Source organism: Parus major, chromosome 10 (genome assembly GCF_001522545.3).
Source record: "Parus major isolate Abel chromosome 10, Parus_major1.1, whole genome shotgun sequence".
Lineage (NCBI taxonomy): Eukaryota > Metazoa > Chordata > Aves > Passeriformes > Paridae > Parus > Parus major.
This window is the reverse complement of record NC_031779.1, coordinates 9,080,179-9,107,818: the sequence shown is the minus strand read 5'-3', so window position 1 is coordinate 9,107,818 and position 27,640 is coordinate 9,080,179. Positions and strand designations below refer to the sequence as shown.

Here is a 27,640-nt window from a genome sequence, read left to right as displayed (position 1 = left end):
TTGACAGCAATAGAAGTAATAAAAAGCAGAGTCAGAAGATCATTACTGATATAAAAAAGGGTACTTTTCAAGACTGATTCTATAGCTTTTTTATTCTCTTTTTTTTTTTTATGAACATTTAAGATAGGCTAACTCCAGCTGTATAATGAATATATCCCTTCAATTGAAAAGTCAATATTTAACATCTATTATGTTCTGCTTTTTAGGACATGTTCTATTCAGATAATAGTGTTTTAAATCAAATTAGCCACAGAACTATATGGAAGAAACACTGAATATGTGTCATGAATCAAAACCACATATTTTACAATACTAGAGTTACAAAAACACTCATGTCTGCAGACTTAAGAGCAGTGTATTTTCTCATTGGGTGTATCTTAAAAAGAGTGACATAAGTTCCTTTGCAATAACCCAGAAAAGCTTTTTTTTTATTATCTAGCAAACATTTTGAAGACTGTAATTTAATAGTTCCAGGCTATTTAATGCTTTGTCAGTATGACAGGGTTTGCATTTGTTAGTTGATAATAATTCAGCAACTGCTTAAGCTCACATTTGTCCCATCATCCCTTCTCAAATTATGGACAACAGTGGCTCCATATTTTTATTTTGTAAATTTAACCCCCTAATTGAAATTAACTATGATTTGAGTTAGGATTATTAGGCCTCTAATAATACCATAGAGTCTAATTCTGCCATTTCCCATGCGTAGCTTTTACACTGGATTTAGACCAACAGTACAAAACATTTTATTGCTGAGACAATGAAAGCATGTTAATTGAGATCTGTGACACCATATTGAGGAAGAAAATATTTTCATTCCTGTTTACACAAGAGCAAACAGACATGGACAGACAAAAACACTCCTTGAGTTGGTCTCAGTTTTGTTCAAGTTGTTTAAAAATAAAGAAGTTATCATTAAGTTCTTCCAGAAAACATATTCAGTATGGACATTTATTACTGATTTTATGCAATTATCCTGCAACTCCCATTTTGCTTGTCAATATGGTGTATTAAAGCACAGACACATTTGATCAGCATATATCCATGCAAAATGTTTCTGTGATTTTTTTTCTGAATAAAATTGTATCTTTAAAATCGCTAGAAGGTCCTCTGAACTTAAATGTTCTTTATAATAGAAACATGGAGAGCTTTGACCTCACTGAACGGGGGAGGAAAGAGACAAGGCAGTGGTAAGGTACACACTGAAGTTTTAGTCAATGCTTTCGATACTATGTGTCTAAAATAAGAGTTAGAAATAGTCATTGTGTGGTGGACTGACCTTGGTTGGATGCCAGGTACCCACCTAGCCACTCTATCACTCCCCTCCTCAGCAGGACTGGGGGGAGAAAATAATATGGAAAAAAAACCCCTTGTGAGTCAAGATAAAGGCAGTTTAATAAAGCAAAAGCAAAGGTCATGTGTGGAAGCAAATGAAAACAAAAGATTTATTCTCTACTTCCCATCAGCAGGCAGTGTCCAGCCACTTCCCGGGAATCAGGGCTTCAGTATGCACTAAATCCAAGTGATCATGAACACTGTACAGAAATTAGGGGGAGTAAAAGAATATGAAGCCATCTATCTGTAAGTATCTATCAGATAATTATGCAAAGCATCAATTATTTTTCAAGACTGTGAAGCCTGGAAAGTGTATTTATGTATTTTCTGCATGTCAATGATGCCACAGATAATGTATATGAATAATGTTACTATGGTGTTTTGACCACAAATGGCGTTCAGCAGTTGCAATAATAATTTCTCAGAGAAATGGCATGAGCTAAATATTAACAGAAGACAGGAAATCAAAATTTGATAAACCAGTCCAAATCCCAGGTGAGGAGGAAAAGACCACAGATACCTGAATCATGAAAAAGGAAGTTTGGTAAATGGGAAAAGAGAGATGTCAGGTAGAGCAATTGTCTGGCTGCCCACTACCAGCTACTCTGTGAGTTGGTGCAAAATGAGACAATCCATTAAATTTTACCCAGCCTGCACCAGATTTACACAACTGAACTCTCATGAATTCAAAGCAATCAAAAGAAGTAACCAGGCACATGAAGCCCTCCCATGTGTATAAGTTTTTGCCCAAAAAATTCCTGCTTTGCAGTATATTTGTATTGCAAGAGTGATCCCATGATCCCAAAGAGAGAGTCCCTGCCTGCCAGCAGGTGAAGTAAATCCATACATCCATAGTGCAGGTGTGAGATGTGATTCCATCAGCCTGGGAGACAATCCCCACCTGCCATCAGCTGATGTATATGGCTCCCTCTGTACCTCCTCCAATAAATCTCTTGGTGCCGGTGACACTGCCAGACAATGGCTGCATTCCAGTTACTTTCCACTGCGGCTGAGCTTCCAAAACCCTGCAGAAAGCCAGATAACCTTTAAAGAAGCATTATCTGCACCAGACCCCCAGAGCCAAGCTGAACTTACTTATGACATAGGGATAAATTAAACTCACTAGATTTAGAGAATTACTTCTGAGCTTTTCCAATGAGCAATCAGATGTGGGAACTAAGACATACTGATAAAATCAAATATATGAAGTTGCGGCTAAGGCTATTTCACTACCACCTTTTCAACTGCCAGTGAAATAAAAGGAATTGTATAGATTGGATTAAGAATCACTGCATTTGACCAGACTAGCCAAGCTTTCTTAATTCCAAAAGTAATTGCAGGTATGTTCCAGCAAGCTGGGAACTGACCTTGAGTGCAAAGAAATACTCAGCAGAGGCTGATAGCCTCAGGAATGGATACAGTGTACTGAAAACAAGGCAAATCACCGAAAGACAGCAAAGCAGACCTTTTTTATTTACAGAAACACAAAGAAGTAAATCTTAATTTTGTGGGGGGAGGGGAAAAAAAGCAATAAATATCATTGTAAGCACTGTGTGCTTGACAGTATATCGAACCAAATGAATTAAGGGAAAAGAAATTTGAGCAGGAATCCCATATTGCTGAGGGAAGAAGGAGACACAGAGGAGACAAACAGAGGGGAGAAAGAAGGGCCTGAGAGGGGGCTTTGGCTGGCTCTGAGAGCTGTCTTCATGCAGGGTCATTGATTTAAACGTACCACTGAGCCCTGGGCACCTGGAAAATACCAGAGGTCAATCAAGAAAAGGGAGAAAAATCTTCAGTTTCACAATGAGGAAACAAATACAAAGGAAAAAAGAATAGTATATTACTGTGATGAAGATTAAGTAACCTACTCAATTCTAATGTATGGCCCATTCTGCAAGAAGGAAAATTAACATAATGTGATAAACTGAGGAGATTCAACAAATCATTAAACCTCTGTAAGAGTGGATGTTTCAAAGTATCAGAATAAATTTCAAAATCATCCATAATGAGAAGTATTAATAAGGGAAGAATCAAATCAGGAATCAGCTTAGGTCATTCAGTAACAAATCAGGATGAATAGTTGGTTGTGATAGAAAACCCAAAGGGCATGAGCTGAAAAGTATGCCAAAGGAATAACAGTTTAAAATCAAAAGGGTGAAAAAAGCAGTAGCCAAAGCAGTTCAGACAAACAGAGGAGGAGCATTAAATTTGAGCAGACAGATCTCCTCAGAGAGCATACATCACGAGGAGTGTCTCTTTTAGCTGGAACATACAGTGCTAATTTCTTTGTACTTGGAACGGGGATGGAAAATTCAATTAAATTGGCTGAAAATTGGATGTGTCTTTAGTAGTGCTTCCAGGTTGTTCCTGTTATTTCATGTACTTCAGTGACAACATTGCAGGTGTCAGACATTAGGGGAATACTCCAAAGAAATTACTTTTTGGTTTGAATAATGGTAAAAAACAATCCTGGAGATTAAGTTATCCTCTTTATCACTGGGATTTTATTAAAATACAATTTGTCCTGGACCCTTGGCCACTTCCAACAGCAGAGGCCTGCTGTGGCAGCCCCAGTCTGGCTGGGACTGGTGCCCTTGAGCACCAACAACCTGCACTGCTAGTGATGGTGGACCCCAAAGTAAATGGATAATCACAAATATCTCTGAGATGGATGAAATATCGTACAGATCTGACATTTTTCATACTCCACAGAAAATCCCCTCCTGAACGATTAAGGACCAAATCTGCCATCTTGTTCCTAGAAGGAATATCAATCTACTGTGCTCTATCCACACCATGAGATGAATCCCCTTCCAAAAGATACAATTATATTTCCACATCCAGGGAGCTACATTTGCCTCACGCACTGCACTAACAATGCAGATCCATGAGACTGCTTCAAAAGAGCATGTATTTTGAAAAAGAAAAGATAAATATTTTGGTTTCAGAATTTTCCAAACTTTTAAATTTCTTTAATTTTGATAAATTTAGAGATAAAGAAGGAGCCCTTGAAAAGCTAAAGAGGTTTTGTTTGATCATCACCAAAATTAAAGTCAGTAGCAGCAGCTTCAGGTGCATTATTTTACTGGATAATTTTACTCAGAAGTAGTTGACTGATTCAGGTTCATACAATGTTCATAGTTGAAGTAGTGAGTCTGGAGGTATCTTAACCAGGGCTCTCAGTGACTACAGAGTTTTTAACAATACTGGCAGATTTGGATAAGTAATTGGACAGTTTTGCCTGTGTTTGAGTAGGTGCATTTGGAACTGCTAACAAAAGTAGTAAAAATCTCTCTCCTAAATATTGCTTCCGTTTTCAGCTTGATCTACTGTGGAAAAATAGATTATTCTAAAATAATCCAACCCTCTACAATTGAGTCTACAGAAAAACAGAGTACTACATGGGAGAAGAGAAAGACTATAGATCTGTTTAGAAGCAGCATTTCAAAAGCCATTTTTAAATGATATTTTTTTGTAGTAAGTGTTGGTATTTGGTAACAAAGCCTTGCTCCAAGTGATAAAAGGTTCCCTAAGAGTATTTTAATTGAAACTTTTTATCTTATTGTTGCCTGAATCTTTGCTAAATGCTACTTTCTTGCTTCAATTCAAATTTTCTTAATCTTCATTTTCACGTTGAATATTGGTACACTGTCTGCCTCATTATGCTAAAGAAAGATGAAGTGAGCTATTAACATTCTGAACAGCCTACGAGATGTTATGATATAGAATGTCATTCATTTTTATGAGTTGGCTGTCAGTGTGTGCTGCAATAAAGTTATAATTTCTCACTGACAATATGTGATGTCTGGAGTCGCTGCACAATCCTTATTAAAATTTCAATAATTGTAAATCAAAGGAAAGCAAATACGACTTTTATGAAACGGTCGCTTCTGAAAGTCAAGGAGTACAAAGTGGTGGAATACAAACCCAGAAGATTTTTCCTGTGTTGTTCCAAGCCATCACCATCATCCTACAGTTTTCCTCGTCTTGCACAAGGCAGGGTGTGCTGGGCATACAACGTAACATTCTCAGAGGTGGCACATGCTGGATTATCGTGATGGTGAAGCACTGCTTGTTTGTTGCTCTTAATTGACTCTAACTTTATATGGCTCTGAGTGTCATCATGTTTATTGGAACAATTTATTATTATAGCTCTTCATCAGGAAAGTCAGGTGTCTTTGGAAGCAGTTACAAGTTATAATTGCCTGACAGTGAGGAAAGCTAGAAGAGATTTATGTGCATACATGGGTAAGCAAAGGTTTCAAAGCCTGTTTTCTTGTAACTTTAAGCAGTTGTGAAAAATACCAGGGATACATGTATGGTCTTTAAAATGCTTAAACTGTCTAGGACAGTACACAGGGAAATGAATCCTCAATTCAAAATAAATGTTATATATATATATATATATATATATATATTTCTGTGTAACAACTATGTCTTTATTTCTACTGAAGTTAGTATTGCTTCAAATGAGAAATGTAAGAAGTTTCTATCACTGTTCAAAACCTGCTGATCTTTCATTTTGAGCTTGACATCAGCTGGATGATCAGAATTTGTAACAAATGCCCCCAGAACAATAGCTTTTTTGAGTTATTAGATGCAAACCAAAATATTCCAGTCACTGAACCAATGTTGCTGGGCATTTGGAAGTACTCTAGCACTTCTCCCTGATATTTTCAGTTCCTTTCAAAGTCATTATTACTTGCAAATCACTACATGACATCCTGAATAAATGCATTAATTTAATGTATGTAATCACTGTACATGGGATAGATAATTATATGGGTAGGTTGTGGAGTTTTCTTCAGCAGTTTTTAAGTACTGAGAGTCAGTCAGACTCCTGGGGCTAGATATAGTTATGCTACAAAGGTTGTGTGCCCAGGAATGATAGCACAATGCAGTGATTATGCCAACAGGCAAACCCAGACTTAGATACTCCAATACATCACTCTATTTCTATTACTTAAACTATTTTTCATTATTCAAAAGTTAAGTCAAACATATTCATCTCATGATTGCATCTGGCATGTTTAGTAAATTTTAACTAATAACTTTATTTCTAACTCCACTCCTCTTCTAAACTGACTGACTGCTGAAATTTACAGCACAACAGCAACACTCACACATCACATATGATGGATATCCTCCAGTGTCAGAGTTCCAGTGTAGCAACATCTCAGATGTACCTCCTCAACACAGAGCACTCAGCAAATGTTCATGCACAAACAAAAGCAAAGCTCTGCTTAAACATGAAGCTCGGTCTTTGTTCCTACACAGAAATACTTGTGCACAATTCAAGCCATTGTATTTGAAAAGGTGTCCCTCCATGTCAGTAGCACACAAACACACCAAATCATGCATGCCAATTCTCCTAAACTTGATTTATCACCACAAGTGTCTTCCCTTCACTAGAAATAGTTTATAGCTAGTAGTCTAAGTCAAAAACCAGCTGTCCACATCCATCAGAAAGCTCCCTGCTGGAAAAAAATAATGATTGACAACTGAGCCATGGGAAATAACCTCTACAAGTATTTACTTATTGTTACATCTCCTCATACACCCAGAGTAGCATGCAGTGGGATTCTGGCCCACACACCAAGACAAAGTGAGAAAGAGGGATACAGAATGTTGTAGTGGGACCAGACCTCCACCTAAAGGGATGAGGTACATGACTTGGGATGACTCAGTAGTGGTGAGAAATACTCTGTTTTAAAGAGGTCAGCTGAAGACAACTGGTCTAATGAAGGATAAGGCAACTCCAGCCTGCAGAAATACTTCAGCTGATGCAGTAATGTTTGCAGATGTCTTTAGAAGGACAGGTTTCAGTGGCAGTCAAAGGATCAAACATCCACCTAAAACAGCTGGGAAGTTAAAACATATGCTCTGATGTTGTCTGATAAATCATCATGTGAAGCAATAGGCCTGAAAGCCCACTGTAATCACCAGTGATCCAGTGAATGAGCAGACAATCTCTAATGCAGAATGATGCACTGGTGATTGTACCAACTGATATTTTGATATCCAGCTACACAGAGATGTCCAAAACATCTGATACAGAATAGCAAATAGTCTCAGGATTTCTGTTTATGCTGGTATGAAAAATGTTTTCAGACAATATTGTAGAAACTTTACTGTTATCATAGTATTGTTTGTCACTTTTCAAATAGATTTGCTTATTTACTGTGCAAAGATATCAGTAATAACAATTTTTTAAGACTATAAAAAAAATCTGAAATATTTTTCCTCTTTATTAGCCTGTAATTATTTTGGGGTCTAATATTTTGTGAATAGCCAAGATTAGAAAGACATGCTTCTACCTAGTGCATACTTCAGAACATGGAACTGGAATCCTGTAATTCCAGCTGTGTTATGGAATATTGGAAGTGTGTCAAACCCAGGTGTTAGTCAGGTTATTCAATTTAGGATCTGTCACAATTCTGGAAAAGGGAAAGATGTGTCTGTCTTAGACGATTGGCATTAATAATTTGGTGGAGAAAATTATGTATTTTCATGTCATGGTAGGTACTGTTTCATGATTGTATCACTTGTATGGGAATTTGAAATATTAGCCATGAAAGCAGCCAAGTCAGAGGGTTTAAGGGGGAAGATTTTGTTCCAGGTCTCCATACATAATGTCACGACTATTTGAATTAAGGCAATTATATCTGGGAAACATATTTATAATATATATGCATTGATTTATTAATTTAACCAAAAGATTTCCTGTCTGCCTTCAAAACTGGTCACAACTTTACAGTAGAATTTGGTGTATGATGACTTATTTAACAGCAAAGTTACTTGGGCACAATGCAGACACTTTACATTCACTTTGGTAAATGCTATCAGTTTGTACAGATGCACAAAGTTGCACACACCTAAGCAGGGAGGAAGTTTTTGCTTTCTAATTCTGCAGTTCTCTGAGTCCTTCCCCTGTGCCTCTCTGCTCCCTGCACAAGCTATCTACCAGCCAAAGCTTGAAGAGATGTGAGTGAACACCTCAGAAAACACTACAGGAACTGAAAGTGACACCAAGAACATGGCACTGTGTAATTTTTCTTTGTTCCTCAACTTATTTTGTCATAGTTTATTTGATTGTCAATCTGTAAATGTTTGTATATCAAAGTTTAACTTTTAAACAAAGCACGTGATGATGTGAATAAAAGCAGATCTAATGTACTGTACTTAAAGTGATATGTACATTTTGTGACTGTTCAGTTCAGTAAAAAAAGAGTATTTTCCAAGATGTATCAGCATTTTTAGTTTTGTCTCTTAAGAGAGCACACTATATCCTTGTGTGGTCCTTAGCATTTAAGCTATTCAGAAGAAATTGCATAAACAGCAGCCAAATCTTTTAAGAGTGAAGTACTTAGTATTCTTCCATTTAGCAGCAAGTTATGAAGTTTCATTTAAAAAGGCTAATTCTACCAATTAGCTCATCGTGCTCAAACACACATATACTGTTGGGAAATATAAAAATGGTTTATTAAATCAAAAGATATGACTGCACTTCAACTAGCACATGGGCATTAGGGATCAAGTATTCCCTATAGATTAATCCCTATGGCATCACAGGCTGATTTGGCTTGCCAGTATTACATTAGTAAACCATCTAATCCAATTTAGAGCAGACAGGAATGTTCCATCCATTATGGTATTTCTAGTGTCATTAGAAGCAGACTGATTGAATAAGCATCCTAAATCAGCCTGCAGCATGCAAGTAAATCACTTGTGACTTGTACTGCAAAATCTTTTCTTTTTTTTTTTCCAATAAAAATTAAGGGGAAAGAAAGAAAGAAAAAGCTCCATGTAATAAGATGGAAGCTCTCTGTGTGATTGTGATTTCTGAACTCTTGTGGACAGCAAAATTTCTTTGTACTTCAGTATGTAAGATTCTTCTCTCTCTAAGGTAGCAGTGCAGAACCCAGTGGATTTACGGATGTGAGAAGCTCCTTATTTGTGCCAAGTTTGTCTTCATGGAAAACAGTGGAACATCATCCCCTCCCTCCCCCCAGTAAACAATAATAAACAAAGTAGGCTGAATGAGGGCAGAGCAGGATGTTACTCTCACAAATAAAATCTGCTGTGTAAAATTGGAGTAACCATAGTAATAAAATCTATCAATCAAATATATTACAGAGGTTGCAATAGAAAGGATGAAAAGAGAGTCCAAACTTTGTATTCGCCCAAAATGAAAAATGCTCAAGTAATTACAAAAATAGTATTTTCATTCCAAACAGGCACACCTGAAAGAAAAACAATTCCTCAATAAAGAAGTAAATATATGAATAAAATGTTGGTGACAGTTCTTTGAGATGACACAGCTCTCAGAATGATTTCAGCAAAGGGCTAGGCTGCAGCTTTGAAAAGCTGGGAATCAAACAAAATAAAATCATCAAAATGGCACATAACCTTTGCTGCCCTCCGAGACCTATCACATTGCACCAGCAGGACCATGCAGGTCTCAGCTGCACTATTTAAGCAATCAGCCATAAAAAGGAAACACTGCACCAGTGCACAAGCCCTGAGTGGCTGCTTCTCCTCGATGGGAGAAGAGCGCTCATGCACGTGAAGGATTCACATTTGTTTAATGGCAAAGTTGCTCTGCTGTCAGTCAAACAGCTCTTAACCTTGTCCAGACTCTGTGTAATAACTGAGTTAGAAAGGAAGTTATTGATTCTTTGTGTCCCAACTGCTGAAAAAGTGAACAGCGACCCAGAAGTGCAGATATGGACCTGGCAGGAATTATTTTCACTGCAAATAGGAATATACCTGAACCAAAGTTTGCAATAGAGGAAAACATTCAGGGGAACTTGCTTGAAACATGCACAGATATCAGAGGTTTGTGTAAATTCCTTTCTTGAATCTTCCTCCTCACCTCCTTGAAAATACTTTAAGTTTGAACAACTAAAGTTTGATTATTGGGGGGGTGGGGGGGATTTTACAACCAAAGGAAATATTTTAAGTTCACAGGTTTTAATTTTTCTAGTGAAAACAAACTTTACTTTTGAAGAAAAACAAACACCTTGTATGAAGACAAAAAAACCAACACCATAACAACCATAACCTTAACAGATGCTTCATTTACTTCAAGAAAACATTGAAGAGAATAGTTTCAACACAATTTATTCTGAATCCTACCCAAATTTAACTTCAAAAATGAAATTTTTTTTGTAGCACTACTCTAAAAAGCTCAATCTTAAATTGAATCCATCTGAGAGAAATTAAATGAAAGAAGGCCTGTCAAACCCCACCATTCTTTCTTAAACAAAATTACAAACTTGCACAAGACTCTGCTCTTGTTTTTCCATGTCCTTTTGATCCCAACAAGCCTGTTTCTGGCAAATTCTTCTCATCAGGACATGGAAAGCCACACTGAGCCAGCTAGAGCTTAGGAAATCTGTTCTATCCTTTGCTTAAACTGTCTATACTGGTGCCAAACATTATTATTGTTATTAATAGCACAAACCCAGACTGCAGCAGTAAATCACATTCATCCCAGAACAGATTACTTGTTAAATATTTATCATCAATGTAAATGACAAATGTACCCGATTAGCAAAATCCAAAACCTTGTTTTGAGGTAAAAAAGACTCAGCCTTGCAATTTTTCTAATAAACTTCCCTTCTGGTCCACAGTAGAACATATCAGATCTACCAAATCAAATTTCTGAATGAAAGTTCAAATGCTTTGTAGAGCTAATGAGGGAGCACTAGATTGAACTATAGACACATGTTGCTTCTCTATGAAACAGCGGGTTGAAGAATTACACTTCCCTTTTGCAAGGTGTAGAATATTTTACTTCTTTAATTTTCCCTTTGTTCTGGCTCAGCTGGGTTGGAAGGACATTAGGTGAGGATAATGAGGAGAAGGAGACAATCCTTTCTTGTTCTTTGCTGAAGAGGCAAGTATAGACTCACTGTTGCCCTGTCCACCAGAGATAGTCTAGCCTGTGTTCCTCCTTGTGTTTCTTTGCCACAAATCTGGTTTCCCTGACACACTGTGAATGGGAAGTCTTCTCATTAGTATTAGGCCTTAGCCTGAGCTGCCAGCATGGAGGAGGAGAGGGAATGGGGGAGAGAGGTTCCTGTGACTGACAATCCTGCCTGCCACACTAACCTTCCCTAGAGCTGCGACTTGCTGAACAATTAACTTGATAGCTCCAGTAAATGCCCAGAGTGTTAGAGGGGTGAGCTCAGATACAAATGTTCAGCCTTTAATCATTCAACTGATGGGGGAACAGCCTGTAGTTTGGAGTCTTGGCACTACCAGGACACAATAGAAACTCAATTTCTGAGTGCTCACCCATCAGATGTGTTCTCCCTCCCAAGTCCATCCAGCTGTCGGTGAAGTTCACAGGACTGTCCTGGCCCTTGGCAGCTTCAAAATTCAGTTGCAATGTGGCACAAGGTGAGTATCTGCCAAGGGAAAAACACAAATCCACTGATCAGCTTTGTGAAGAAGGAAAGTTATTTCTGGCACAGAAACAAATAACTCTTAGCCAACTTTATACAATGACCACAGTTCTAGGAAAAAAAAAAAAAAAAAAGAAAAAAGAAAAAAAAAGAAAAAAGAAGACAAGAGAGAGATAAAATTAAATTTTCTTCTGATGTGACTTCAACTAAACAAAAGAAATAATAAAAGGAAAGGATTTGATCTCATGTCCACAGTACCAAGAAAATTCTCACTCACTAGCGATTTTATACACAGCAGGTTGAAAGGGAAACTAAATGTTACCATGACTGAGCTTGCATTTCCTGATATCTCAAAAGGCATTTGTTTCCCAAAGGAGAGCATTAAACAAAGAGGCAAAGGTTATGTTCCTACACACACCCTAAATGCTGAATCTTAGTTGCAATGAAGAATATTTTTGCTTACTACAAGTGCAGCATTTCTAATGAGTCAAGGTGCACCAGCGGAGTGTTTCAACTGTTTGTCTACAATTTTGCTATCTCCTGAATATTGAAGCTAGTTGCTGTCCTGAAAAGACTAAGCTACATATGTGCAAGGGGAGCACACACAGACACTTTTTAATCAGCAAGGCAATTTCCTGGGGCAATGTGCTGATCAACACACTGAGCTGAAACATCTGCAGGATAAAGGATTGTGTCTGAAAACCCTGTGTTTGATGCCCATAATTGTGACAAAGTCATTGCATATTCTGCTCAATGCTTTTTCTGTTTCAGCACTTTCTCACTGTACAAAGAAGCTCCAGCAGCCTCTTAAATGTGGTTGGTAACTCAAAGTACATTTGGGAAATCAGCCAGAGAGAAAGGCTTTTCTTCTGTATGTTTTGCTGCTTTTCTATGAAGTGATGGAAAAGATACACATTTTCCATGTTTGCAGGGCTTCCCCTTACAAAAAAGAAAAAAAAAAGAAAAAGGAAAGAACTTGAAATAAATTTTCTTTTAGTATTTGTATTGTATACTTTAGATAGGCTTAAAGCCGCTTAAAATCTGTCATGTTACTATCTAGGTAGGCAGGGTTTAAACCGTATGCTATTAACTTTTTAAACTGCAGCAATGTATTGTATCTCAAGACTGTGTTTGCAGAGCTGTCAAAGATGCTTTTTCTCTGTGCTAAACATGATTGGAAAAACGTTGCAAGTCCAAGCATTTGCTGTTATTCACAAAGCATTATTTGCCAGAGACCACACAGGCGAGAAAGACCCAGAGGCAGTTAACCCTGGCAGCAGAATTCCCTAATCACAGCTATAAAGGGAATTCCCTTTCTGGAGACAGAAAAGTGAGGTGCAACACACCTAAGGGAGGAAATAGAGTTTGCTAAATAAAGAATTGTTTCTGAAGCCTTGCTTTTCTTTATGAATATCTATTCCATGGAAGGAGAAAGCACCACCCAAGTCCACCTGCAATAAACTGCTCTGCTGAGAAGCATCATTGCTGTTTTGCTCTGGGTACCTGAGCTGCTCTCAGCAGGGTGAGTGTTCTGCTCACATACACCACATTATTTACCCCTGCTTTTCTGGGTCTAATCTTATGAATGGTGTCCATGCACTGGCCCAGATCTTCCCCAAGGGGTGAAGGGCACCTCAGCTTTCGACAGAGCCCAGGTGTGGGTGCTGACAGTGTTTCTGCAACAATGAGGCTTTGATCCTCCTCAGCTTGAAAACAGCACGGGAAACAGTCTCACACTTTCTAGAGCAATGCTTTACACGAGGGTTGGGAGCAGCCATACCAGTATCAGAACACACCAGCACATCACACCTGAGTTTGGTGCTGTCAGTGTGTGCTCATGTGTTCTGTTTATGTCTTCATTTTGGTCACCTTGGATGTCTTTCCAGACTGGCTGCGGGGGAAACAAGTGCTCAGCTCAACCCAAACAGGCAGACTGCCTTTCAAAACGGGGGGCAGGGCTCCCCAGCCTCTGAAGAGGTTGGGCAGGGGTTTTTTTTTGTGATGCAGTCACTTGTGTTTCCATGTCCTAGCACAGAATTCTTTTTGATGGACTTAAAACACTTCCAAAAGGAATGAGCTAACTTTCCAGGTAACCTGCCAGGCATTTTCCCTGGCAGCACAATCGCCCTCAGCTCTGCAGACAATGTGCAGCATCCAGGATGGTTCTGCCTTGCCTTTGCAAACTGGGTCACAATACATTTAAGTTTGGAAGGCGTAGTGAGTAAAAGGCCTTGATTTTTCATCCTGCTTACACGTCTCAGATGCCAAAGTAGAGTCTGCTTCTCCTCAGAATATAAGGGCAGGTGGTTGCCAGTACACAGTAAATGGAGAGTAAAAGCCACTTATGCACATAGGTGAAAATACCTGCCAAAGGACCACAGACTGCTTAGCCTTTAGCAGTTTTCAAGATTTCATTTTGAAAATAGTAATTTAAAGCACTTGTGAGAGCCAAACAATCTCTAATCTCTTAATTACAGTGATCATGTAAGCTTTAGTTTATTGGTAATTTTTTTTATAGTAGAACATATTTAATGATGCAGCTGGAGCCACACCACCATAGAAAATTTTAAAAAAAATAGGATAGAATTTTAAAACCTGATCCAGAGCCTCTGGAAATTATTAGAAAGCATTCCACTGACTTCAGCACACTTTCCTATCAGAAAATGTTGCCCAGAACATACTTTATAGCTAAATTAGAGAGCTCTGAATCACAGTCTTGTAATACAGAGTTCAAAAGATTTTATTACGGCTAAAAATATACTGTTACAAACCTATTGATCTTTTTACCTTTCTGATCAAGAGGTACTAATGAGAGAAAAAAATAGCAAGGGATGCTCTATCAGTGAAAGGAAGACCCAGAGCTCCCTTATGGAAGGCCACATGTACTAATCCTGTTTGTCTCGGTTGCAAAAGAATTCTTCCAAGTTAAAGCACCCTACGGATTTATCAAGCACTTTTCAGCCTTCAACTGGATTTAGCAAGGAAGGCAGCTCCAAAGCCTGTAGATTAGTACTGCACAATCAGGCTCATGTAAATGGCACAACAAGGCTCAGCTTGATCTTTCAGGCAGTGACACTTTACACGTTTCTGAAGACAAAGGTGCCATTCCACTTGCAAACCAGAGATGACACTTCAGTGAATTGCTTAGGAGGGTTTGCCCTGTTGGCTGTTGTCAGATGACTCCTGCTGCACAGTGTTCCTCACAATGGTGTTAACAGGATTGGCAATGCTCACCAGGCTCTTCACACCTTGGATAATGGTTTGTTGAATAGTCAGCTTTTAAAAGTTTGTAAAGAAAACCCGCATGTCTACGGCTTTGGGGCATATTTATCATAAAAATAGATTGGTGAACTCTGCTATTACCAGTAGGGGCAACTGACTTTCCTGGAGCCTTCAGTGGGGCTAGGACTCCACGGCGGGATCTGTGAGTGCCAGAGATTTTCTGTTAGCAAGAGAAGCTGAAAGAAGCTCCTGAAGCCCAGTTACCACTGCTATTATTTGTAGCCTCTATTAAATCTTGTGTTCTCTTGCCTTTGGCAGAGTAACTGAAATCACAGTAGAATGGAATAATACAAAATTTTGGATTTTTTTTCTTTAAACTTTCAAATTTGGAAAACAAGAGTGTCATAATTAATCAAAGAGGTTGGGGAAGAAGCACTGACAAAAAAGGTTGACAATTTTCTTCAGTTCGATTATTTTTTCCTACATTTTCCTACATTTTCCTACATTCATGGAAAGTTCAACCAGCTCTGCTTGTTACCTGACATAAGAATATTAAAGTCCTGCTGCTAATTGAGCCAAGTGAACCTTGAGCTATGACAGTAACAGCTTGCTTTCAGTGAGTAGAATCTCAAAGAACACCAGGGGAGAAGCACTGAGACTGTCAACAATACAGGAAGAAGAATATTAATGTCTATTTCAATAAATATTTCTTTAAGGAAGCAAGAAATCCTCTGGTTTCAGTGGGACAGTGAAGTGTGATATTCCTGCATATTTCCAGTATTATTTATCACATACATGGCACTGGAGCCAAACTGTCCATGAGTCTGTGGGCCTGAGTTCAGCCCTGCTGTTCAGCACACACAAGAGTGATAAAATGGTTCACCCTCACTGGGTGTGCTGTTTACATCTATCCAGTCACCTTACCATTTATGCTTCTAAACATTAACAGGTTGCTAATGTGAATTGTACATGTTTTGTCGTCACTTTTCTACAGCTCTTGAGGTTCAAAATTCATCTTTAATCTGAAAGAAACACCACAGTGAAAATACTGTCATTTTAAAGATGGAAATGATCCTACTCCAGTATTATAACACAGTGTAGCTTAACTACAATAGTTCACTGATTAGCAATCAGTTTCTTTTTTACAGGACATTTTTATGAGTGTATAAGAACACTTGACCTGTGGTTTAAGCTGATAGTTTACAGGAACAATGATGTGGAAGAAGCCAAGTTACTAAAGATGGGGAGGTTCCTGGTGCCATGAGGAATCCTTCACCTGTTTCAACAGTAAAGACTGGTAAAATTTCCAGTTATGTAGAAAGAACTGGGCTTTGTGGGTTACTCCATTTTTGGGAAGGCAGTTAGCTGAAACACATGCTGAAATATTAAATTATTTCTACCCTTGCATACCTTATAAATAAAGTAGCTTGGGATTATGAAGTCAGACTGACAGAAATACCAGTATGAGTGAAGCTTTTTTTCTTTGGTTATACTTCTGCAATCAGCTTGATGCCAGTAGAAGTGCTGGAGTGTAATGTGAATTTTCATAGTAACACAGATCTTAGTGTATGTTTGAACCAAAGCAGGCATTGATACCTTACCAGTACCTGTTTGTATTTGCTCACAGTGTTACTCTGAGTCTTTGAAGAGCTGAGCTGACTGGCCTGTCTTAGTTGGGAGATTCACAGTTGCAACCACATAAGAAATAATATGATAAAAATTTGCCATCAACATTTTTTTTAAAACAATCAGGTGGATTTTATATGTCATTCTGAGTGGAAGGCATGAGAGAATATCACTTTTTCCAATTTCAAATAAAGGCTCTAGTTTTAGGTAATGTTATAAACTTACAGTGAACTAGGACAATGTAATAATACGGCATGTCAAATTTCTTTCTAGCTGTAGGCAAAGAAAAACAAAGAAACAAGGATAGTTTCAACATGGTATTACAGCACAATAAAAATTTGCTCATTAAGTTTCATAAAATCCATTACAAAGTTTAATGCATGTGTTTACATCACTAACACAGACTGAAGCCTATGCCATGAGGCTTTCAGTTGGAAATTGCTTCACTTCACAAATTTTCATCTAAAGCCCTTTAAACAATTATGTCAAAGTAAATGCACTAAACCAAGCACTCACAACGTTTTCCCAGCTTCCTCAGCATATCCTTATTATTGGTACTATGGTTTGTAAAACATCAAAATCAGATTGTCACACAAAGATTAAGGCTGGGATTTTCAGCAGGAGCTAAGGGAGTTAGGCACTCAGCTCCTGGTGAATTTCAATGAGTCAGGAGCAGACATTTCCCTTAGGCTCCTTTGAAAATCTCGGCATAAATATTAATAACTAACTTTTAACAAGCATTTGGTCATTGATTTCAATTATCTCAAATATGCCAATGGCTATATCCTTTTCCCCAAAAAGATCTTCTTCCATGTGCAAGTTTTTGGTGATACTCTTATATGCGCAGTATTACAGAAAGGATCTTACAAGTTTCTCCTGCTATGGAGGCCCAGCAGAGTTTACATGTGATAGTTATTGCTGAGATCTTTTGTGCTGCCTTTTGCATCTGCTTGAGATGCTATGTACTAACAGCAACCTCTGATCACATCTTGTAGTCTGAAATTACTCAGAGGAAAAAAATAACAGGAAATAAAACTCAGAAGAACAAGTATAGATATTCTATTCACTCAATAAAGACATATATCTTGCAAATGTCAAATGCTGACACTTGACAAAAGTATTTAAATAACCTCTAGTTTCACTCTAATTATATTCAAGAACTACATTTTTTATACCTTTCATTTTTAATTCCAACATTACTGCTAACCCTTACATGTTGGAATGTGTGTGACTTCACATAGCACTTGATGCAGAGATTTATGGATTTTTATTAGAAGCCACCTTGGGCTGTGCCTAGGTGACAAGGTGACCTGACAAGGTGCTCTGTGCAGGTGTGCAGTGCTACATTCAGGTTGTCATGCAGTTATGAAAAGTCAAATAAAATAAAAAAAAAATAAACTTTCATGGATATTATGCAAACACAAATTATGTGTCCAATCTGCCTTTTGAGAGAGAAGGAACTTACTGTCAGAGTTAATTTAGTCTCAATACAGAATTCATGCCAGGTGAAATGCAACAGCTTTGCAAATCTAATTCTAATGTAGCCTGCTCCATCATCATCTCCTTTTTTACCTGTCCCTCCTCTGTCTTTCTCAGAGGCACAGTTTTCTGCAAGGCATTGATACCACTGAGAGTGCTCAGATTTATAACTGGGATGATGAAACCATACTCAAATATCAGCTCCTCTGGCGGAGCCCTCTAGCCTCAGGTTTCACCCTTTGCTGGGTGAAGGATTAGTATCTGATCTGTGGTAAAAAAAAGTTCATCCTGGTTTCTGCTGAATTATGTTCCTGTTTGCTATTATTCTTCCTGTCACCCCATCAATCTATAAATTTTGAGTTGTAATTCTGTTTATCCCAATATTTCTTCCTTTTGGTTGACCTTGTGGGTTGCAGTCACAGCTTGAAGCTTTCACATGTGTCTTGTTAAACATGAAACTCTTTATCCACCCCACATTCTGGAACACCCTGCAGTGCTGATGCTCTACAAATTGGTTCATGATTGGTTCATGTTTGCTTGATTGATCTTGCAAACAGAAATCAGGTACCTCATATTAACCTAACAGCCTCAGTTTATGTTCTATTATGACAACATTAACATAGAAAAACATATATGTGCCCTTAAATATGCTTTATATTTTCCCTGAGTATTACTGGCAGGAGATTTATGACTGCTACACATCCAGAACCAATACTGCAATGAAAAGCCAGCCCAGACTCATGATAACTCTGCATATCCTCATTAATTCAAAAAAATTCTATCTGCTCACATTGGGGACTAATTTTGTATTCTAGAAGCTACACAGAAATCAAATATTTGCTTTGATATTTGATTCTTCTATAGGTTTTGTTTTTATCCTGTTTAAACTTGTACCTGTGACAATATCAAAATGTAATAAAAAATAAAATGTAGCATTATGGAGGATTGTGCAGTGAAAAGTGAGAAAAGCTGATCAAACATATTTTAGGTTAATAACAGAATCAATAGATAATTTCACATTCTGTCAGTTCCAAAATTGAACAAGCTATTCTCTGTCCCCAACATGCTTAAAACACATTTCAAGGGAAATTGTGTAAATATTGAGGAACACCTTGCCTGGACATGAGACAGCAATCTGTCACTACATTCACTATTTCCACAGAGAGGAAGATAATAAACTTCTCAGCTTTTCCACTAGGACAGGACAGGACAGAAAATAAACAGCTTATAATGCAACAGTTATTTAGAGCACACAAGCAAACCCTTCCCTGCTACCAGGACACTGAAAGAACTGCATAGGAGGGCTGCAGAGTTTTTAAGAACAGATAAGGCAAAAATCTGTCAGAAGCACCTCAATTTTTATTTCTGTCCCTGCAGGGGTTTGGTTAGGATGACTCTCCACATCCTCACTAGCCATGATTCTGTGATCAATAAACAGATCACAAACTAACGAGGTGTGTTACAGGAGGAAACTGCAAAAATGCAACAGAACTAAGTTAAAAATTCTGCTTTTATACTGAGGCATGTGGAAGTCCCCCAAAGAAAACAGAATTTTCGTTGCCTGTAGAAGTAGAGCAGCTCTGCAGGGAAGGCTTGTCCCCAGTGCTGTCCCTGAGCTGTGGTGGCAGCAGTGTGTGGGCTGAGCCTGCCACTCCACGGCCTGGCAGATCCACAGAGCTGCCCTGGAGCAGGGACATCCTGCTCTGCGGCTCTGAGAGTCCTCAGAGGGCTGGAATTGGGCATGTGAAACCTCTGCTGCAGAATCCTTACAACCTCCCCCGTTCTACTGTAGCAAAACTGTGTGAGGGAATTATTCAGGGACCTCCTGAACTAACAGGGAGAATCAACCACGAGCAGAAGTCAGATGTCTTAAATGCCAAAAAAAAAGAATAAGATCTCAGAGAAAAAGGAGGATGTAAAAGGTTAGAGAATATTTATATAACTAAGGTGATTCAAACAGTCTAGACCTGATGATTTTCATCATAAAATATGCAGAGAACAAGCTGAAAAAATCCCAGGGGATTGGGAACTTGAAGAGAGAAGGGTTTGCTAGAATGATAAATCTAGTCCTAATACAAAAATGGATGAAAAGAGTAGCTTGAAAATTTTATTGGATAGATAGAAAGATAACTCCAGCTCCAGGGTGGGAGGGGTGGGGGGAAAGAGGAATGAATAAAGTTATTTGTAAGCACCTGAAAGAAAACAATAAAGTAGGTAACAGATGACATGGATTTTGCAAGAATAAATTGTTTCAAAAAATTGTCTATCTCCTTCAACAACAGGAAGAAGGGAAGAAGCTGAGCTCTATCCTAGGTCTGACTCTATTCAAGGTTTTTTTCAGGGGGAAATGCAGATGACACCTAAGCAGGAAGGCCTGCAAGTATGCTAGAGAACAGGAACAGAAATCAAAATTATTTTGCCTAACTGAAGCACTAGTGTGGAAAAAAAAATAAAGATAAAACTAATTAAGGCCAAAGATAAGGACTTGTTCTTGCTTATACAGAAATAGAAGGAGAAATGCAGGTCTGAGGAGAGCAAAAAATTGAGATAACAGATTACAAAATGAGCACCAACGAACTGTATCATGCAGCAAAAAAGTAAAAAGCAACTGCTACTTGGATTATACCAGAAATCCACACAGGGAACATAACCTACAAATTGAGTTTGGGAGGGCAAACCCACAGACAGAAATGATGAGGGAAGAGGGTGTTTGACATAGAGAACAGTCTTGAAGAACATGAATGACAGTTGCCAGGAAGAACACAAAACAAAGTTTGGGTCCAGATAAACTGGGTGTATAATTGTGGGTAATTATAGGAAGGAGGATTTTTTTTTCCTTGGTATGACAGATAATAAAGCTTGGAAATAGCTTTTTCTGGAGGACCACAAGGGCCTTACTTTTGGAAATCCAGAGCATGAAGTTAGGTAGATAAACATTTGCCAGGACTGGCAGAAGCATCCTGCACATCCCGCTTTGAAGCACGAAGATGCTTTAATGAACTAAAAGATGTATCGAGGTACTTTTTAGCTTTTTTCTGTAATTTAAGAAACTCTCTTGATGGGTACAAGATTTCCTAAACCTCTAAACTTTGTTTTCCTGTACATTTTCTGCACATCCTCTACATTTGTGAATAGCCCCCTTTTCCCCCTTTACAGTTTAAATATATTTCAAATCTAGAGAAAAAAGTATCTATTTCTTCCTTCTGAATGAGCTGTGGGTTCTACACTCTAAATCTGACAGAATTTTTGTGATTGCATTAACATAAAGCATTTCAAGCTGTTCACAGATTGAATTTAATCCTCCTTTCAATAATCCAAGTTTAAATCCTCATTTCAATTATCTCTACATTTTGTAGAATCCCTCAAATGATTCAGCACTAAAGTACTGAGTGTGTTATAATTTAAAAGCCAAAAGTTATGAATGGAGGCAGATTATATCTTATTAAAATATTAATTCCAAGTCCTTCGAGATAATTGTGACTAAAAGCATTGGTTAATGTGCCAGAAATAAACACAGTCAAAAATAATTGAACAAAAAGAAGCATAAGACATCACTCCCTGTCTTCAGAGGAACAGGGAGGAAGAATTATAGGAGTGATTTTCAGAAGTGTGAGTACAGGGAAAGACCTAATATAAGTTCCAATAAGCAATCCTTTTGCTACCTTCTTTATATATGTACTTTTAAAACTCCCAGCTTAATTTTCCTTCTCTATTGAACAATAAAACATTAATAATGCTGAGTGATGTAGAAATGCCATTTCCAAGTTACTTTACTGTGATGGTACAACTGGAACAGCAAAAGAAGAATCCAGAGCTGGAATAACCCCCAAGCAATTACTTGACCAGCTCTGCTTTAAGATGATAACCAGAGCAGAATATTTGGTGAAGGATTTGAGCCTGTCCAGGATTATCTCCTTACAAGTAAACTTGAAAATTATTTGTAAAAGAGCTCAAATTTACTCTTAATGGTATTCTAGTCAGACAAAATAAGAAAGAAAAGTATGCTGAGATATGCAAGAGACAAGGTCTATTTCTCTGAAGTTGTATTATTCTTCAACATCTACATTCAGGCTTATTGGAGCTATTTCCATTCAACATGGCATCAAATCAGGATCTTATTCTCCTGAGCAGATGTGCTGCCATCAATTACATTACTCATGTGAGTAAGCAGAGGAGAAGCTGACCTTTAGAGAGATAACAACAGATACTTCCCAATTAATGTGAAAGTAGGAGTATATAAATCAATCCCAAAAAGCACTTTAGATAATATAATATTAACTCTTCACGATACAAATCAAATCAAATGGAATTCCTCATAGAGAGGTCTGAGGTACTGCACCATTAGTGATCAAAAATCTGGTCACTCCTCCTGGGATTCGTTCAGCTGTCTGTCTTCTATCAACAAGCAAGTCAATGAGTCAATAGCTAAAGCAAAATGCAAGGGTGAAAATACATTATTGTGATGCATGCCAGCATGTGAGCAGGAGCACTGAAAAGTCAACCAGAATATAAAACCCTTTCTCCTCCAGTATCAAAGTTCACTATTTAGAAATCCACACAGTACTATTCCTCCTCAACCCTTGTTTTATTTTAGCATATATTTCTGCTCAAAATCTACAGTTATAAAGACAGACACACACACTGTTGTGCCTTTTCCCACTAGAAAGATAACCTTCAGAATGTAAATCAATGCACTCTTGCCCTGGTAATCCAGTCTTGCAGAAAGCTGTCTCCAGCTAAACAATATCAGCAGAAAAAGGCACAGAAGCATTCACTCTTCAGCACTGCATTCACCCCAGTGAAGTGTTTATTTCAAATCCAAGCTGCAATAATTTTAAATGCTGCTGCTCAGGGTTGTGGTTTATCCCCACATGACAATGAAGTACCACACAGCCATTGTCTGGCTTCCTCCTGCAGTGGGGTGGGGGAGAGAATCAGAGGAGCTAAAAAAAATAACTCCTGGGTTGAGGTAAAAGAACAGTTTAATAACAGAAACAAAGTAAAATACAATGATCCCAACAATACTAATAAATAATCCCAAAATAACAATAACAATAATTGTAATGAACAAGACAGAGAGAGAAAAAAAATAAACCCCAGGAAAAACAAGTGATGCACAATAGTTGATCTCCACCCCTTGACCAATGCCAATCCCATTGCCAAGCAGCCATCAGCTGCTCCTAGACAGCTCCTCCCAGTTCATATTCCCAGCATGGAACATCCCCTTGGCCAGTTGGGGTCAGCTGTCTTGGCTGTGCTCCCTCCCCATTTATTGTGCAGCCCCTCACAGGCAGAGCACGAGACACCAGAACATCTGGGGCTCAGAGTAAACACTACCCAGCAGCAGCAAAATATCACTGTGTTACCAACGTTATCCTCGTGAATCCCAAACACAGCACTGTACCAGCTACCGAGAACAGAATGAGCTCTATGCCAGTGAAACCAGGACACTCAGTCAAACTAAGAAACATCTCGGTCCCTTCAGCTCCCATGGAAATTGGGAACATGTCAGTGAAGCTGTACCATTATGCCAGTGCTAAATATCAAGCCTTTAACAAAGGCATTAAAACGTCTGGGTACTTTTGCCAACAGAGTAGTTCTTCCTCGTGTCTCATTGCAGAGTACTAAGGCTAGTGGCAATGTCCACGTGGGGATTTGGAAGCACTGCACATTGGTGAAATGTGTATGATGGAAGAGATTACAGCAGAGCAAAAGGTGTGCTCATCCCGTCACCTCTGGTTAAAGTGAGCCACTATAGAACATGCAGCATTCCTCAGTTTGCACTCACATGAGGCCAGAAAAGGATTGAATATGGGAACATTGCTTCTCTGGCACACAATGTTTTGGTAGTCAGCTTAAGAAATGGTCACTGAGTTATCACCTTGATCAAAAGCATATCTTAAAAGTTACATTTTAGAAATAATATGTAACAAACTCATATGTCAACAGTGAGGATTAGCCATCCTAATAAGCATCCTGAGAGGATGTGGCTCTGAAAAAGGATAAGGGGCTCATGTACTTTCAAGGTCAATTGAATTCCTGCCATATTGTGAAACATTTGATTCCCATCCCAAGCAAAGGATTTGCTACTCTTCCTATCCAATTCTGTCTCTTGAAATGCAAAAGCTTATTCTCTTCCACCTATAGTACACTGTGACACCCTCAGGGATTTAATAATTGATTCCTTTGTGCTTACTGTGATCAAATCTGTTTTATATCTGATTTCATTTATGTTACAGGGTTTGAAATGGCAGTCAGTCCACATGCTCTAGTCCCGTAAGCATGAAGCAGTGATGACTCCATCTGATTTACCTGAAAGAAAACTCAGTTTTCATTTTTAAAACTTCATATAAAGCAAGTGAACTTTTCAAAATTACATTATCATACGAGAGCAGTGAATCCTAATACAGGAAGACAAGGATTCCTGAGGTCAGAAACATCAGTTTTACAAAAATGTCCTGAGGGATGCCTGAATGTATTATCTTGAGACCTTTAACCTCTGACTTAGGCCTTACTGCCCATCACTCCACCTCCAATCCATTTCTAACATTTTACTTGTCTATGAACTTCTTGGAATGACAAGAGGATGATTCATAATGTATAGTAAGGCTTCCAGGAAGCTTTTCCATTCAAAGCTACAGGGTAAGTGAATCAGCCTTTTGCTTTCTCCCAGGAACTACTTATCTTCAATCTTTCAATTAAAGGTCAAAAAATGAAAGAAGGCAGCCCAGTCATCTATTGTTTTTTCCCCTGTTCCTATTGTAAGAGGCTCTGCTTTCTGTACAGTTGTCTCAATCAGTCTGATACTGTTTTCATTGGCAGAAATTTGAAAAACAAGTTTGCAAATTTAAACAAAAGGAAAACTGCAGATGATGACAGCAATTTCTCTAGTGTACCTTTTGGTCATTAGTAATTTAGATCCTCCTGAAAGAACCAAATCCCCAGCTTTTATCATAAGTTAGTAAACAGTATTTTAAGTGTCAAACTGAGAACAGGTTTAAAGGTAAGTATATCTCTCATTCCTACTTCGTTAGGAAGGAAAACACAAAAACAGAACCATGCAATAGCAGCATAGCTATTTTGTTTGAATTTCAGGGTAGCAAAAAGCTGGGTTTGGATTTTATCTGCAATGCACATGGTGAAAGGTGGCAGAGGATGTGGATTAGCATCTTATGCCTATTTCATCGTTGCCCTAAGGCCCTGTTGTAGCAGCTCAGTCAGAGCACAGATGGGTCACCAGGCAGACATAAGTCTCATTAAAGAATACCCATGGCATCAAAAATCTCTGTGCAGGTCAGAGAACCAGCTCTGCTTGCTCTGTGCCAACTCCAGGCAAAAACCTAATACAAACTTGGAGTGAATTTAAGGAAAGAGTCGCTAAAGAGGAAAGCATGTGAACAAAAACCAAAAACAACGAACTAAACCAAAGATAAGAGAAAAGAAAAGCTGTCAAAATGCGATCAGTTCAAAACAATTTCAGATTTCATTTTAGGCCATTTTTTAAATGAAAAAATGCAAGATTCGATGTAAATTTTTAAAAAATAACATTTTGAGGTAGAAAAATAATATTTGTTTCAGTTTACCCAGCCAGTTTGCTTCTTCTTTTGTTAACAGAGGTTTGTGTTACTGTAAAAAAGTGTTTCACCAATAAAGGTGAAAAGGTGCTCTTGGAAAAAGAAAAAAATAGGTGACCTTTAAAAAAAATTACTCATCTTGTCCCCAGTTTTATTTTTAGACCTCAGAAATTCTGTTCATTGCTAAAATAAAAGAAAATCCACGCTGCTGTAACATTATACCCCCTCAGTCAGCCGCTTCCAAGAGGGCAGAAGCTGGTAAAGCCCTCCAGGCTGGAGGCCTTGCTGCACACAGCTCCCAGCAGGTGAAGCTGGCTTTGATTTCCACACCAGACTCGCTTCACCCTGGCAAGCTCCCTGGCAGCCCCAGCCACATTTGGAGAGAAAAGTGTCCTGTGCCAGCGCTACTGTGCATGTGAGGTCAGGGAGAAATCAACCCCTGTTGCTGCCTGCAATAATGGGGATCAAAACCCTGCTTGTTTTCATGACCACTTTTACCTGTCCTGCCCTGGAAGAGCCACCTCTGCCCGTATCTCTGGGCCTTTGCCTGGATGGAAGGCCCCTGCCTGCTCCGGTCCCTCTCCCAGCGAGCAGTGGCTGGGGAAGGCTGTGAGCTAATTCCTGTTTGGTACAGATTTGGGGGAGCCGATTTTCTGCAGCATTTGCAGTCAGTTTGACGGAGTTGAGCACTGAGGGAACGGCCAGCTCGGTGCAGCTCTGGGCCCGGCACAGCCATTGCCAGCGCTCGCTCTGCCCACAGGCCCGGCCCAGCGCCTACAGCCACACTCAGTGCACAGCAATATCTGTGCAGGGAAAAATGATTAATGGATAAGTCTGAATCAAACTGCAAACGCGAGATTAAATTTCCTTCGTGAATGACAGTGTGAGTTAGTGTTAGTAGCTCTGCCACAAAGCAGCTCCTTTTCTCTTGCTCATGATGAGGCCGATAATGGGACTAACGGAGCATGTGCAACAAACATTTGCTCTCTGCAGCTCCCGGCACGGGCTCAGCTCTGCGTGTGCCTTTAACAACAGGGGTGCTCAGGCACAGGCTGCCTGTTTGTCACCTGGCTACCCCTGCACACCACCACACCTACAGAGATGAAACACAGCTGCTGTTTGCTCCCTTTCAAAGAGGGAAATGTTCTTTTAAATTAATCCTTGGCACGGTGAAAGGAAAAGGTCTTCACAAAGAAAATCAGTCCTCTCCTGACCTGAAAAAGAACCTTATTCCTCTAGTCTAGCTCCTCTTGTTCCCCAGAACTGCACCTCCAGTGCAAAAGGGGCCTGAGTGAAGAGCAGGGCCCTGGTGAACTTCCAGTATGCACAGCAGATCTAGCCACCACCTATCTGATGCTTAAGGATTCATTTTCACAGTTAGCCTCAGTCACTGCCTTAAAGCTATGTGCTTATGGTTTGCATAGGTTTCACTGTGAGTTTTGTATGCTGATATGGCTTTTTAGGGGTTAAATTGATTAAAATAATTTGTTGATTATTTCCTATCAGATTTCTTCATGCAGCACAAGCCTGTTGTGCTCTCCTGAAACAGTGGAACAGCAGATTTACATCACATAAGCCTCTGGCTCCTTGACAAAAACAGTCATCTCTGAATTCTACAATTAGTCAAAGTTCAGACTACCGAGCTTTTCAAAGCTCGTAACAACACTTGACTGATACTCACATTTCATGGAAAGGGAACCAGAAGCAGCATTTTGGTCCTACGTTCTTTTGCTTCTGCATATTATAGGAACGAACCACAAAGCTCCTATTTTCTGCAGCAGTGCTGGACTGATCCCATGCAATTTTGTGGTGTTCTCCAAGCGTGACTTGACCTCATACTCAATGGAGGCACTATCTCCACCACTCCACAAGGGTCTGTGCAGGGTTGAAATGCTGCAATTTCCATTGTGTCCTATGATCTGAAACACATCTTCCTGTACCTCATTCTGCAAAATCAAAACATTAATGTTTTTTGCCTACAAATCACTG

General features: G+C 38.8%; 1 long non-coding RNA gene across 1 annotated transcript in view; it reads right to left on the bottom strand.

Moving 5' to 3' along the window:
* Positions 1-1,574: 1,574 nt before the first annotated feature.
* LOC117244951 overlaps positions 1,575-27,640 on the bottom strand; it is a 36,638-nt gene continuing 10,572 nt past the window's right edge. The window contains exons 2-3 of the long non-coding RNA XR_004498970.1: positions 11,641-11,753; positions 1,575-2,360 (exon numbers count right to left, since the gene is read on the bottom strand). This is a non-coding gene — a long non-coding RNA (uncharacterized LOC117244951). The remainder of the gene's footprint in view (positions 2,361-11,640; positions 11,754-27,640) is intronic.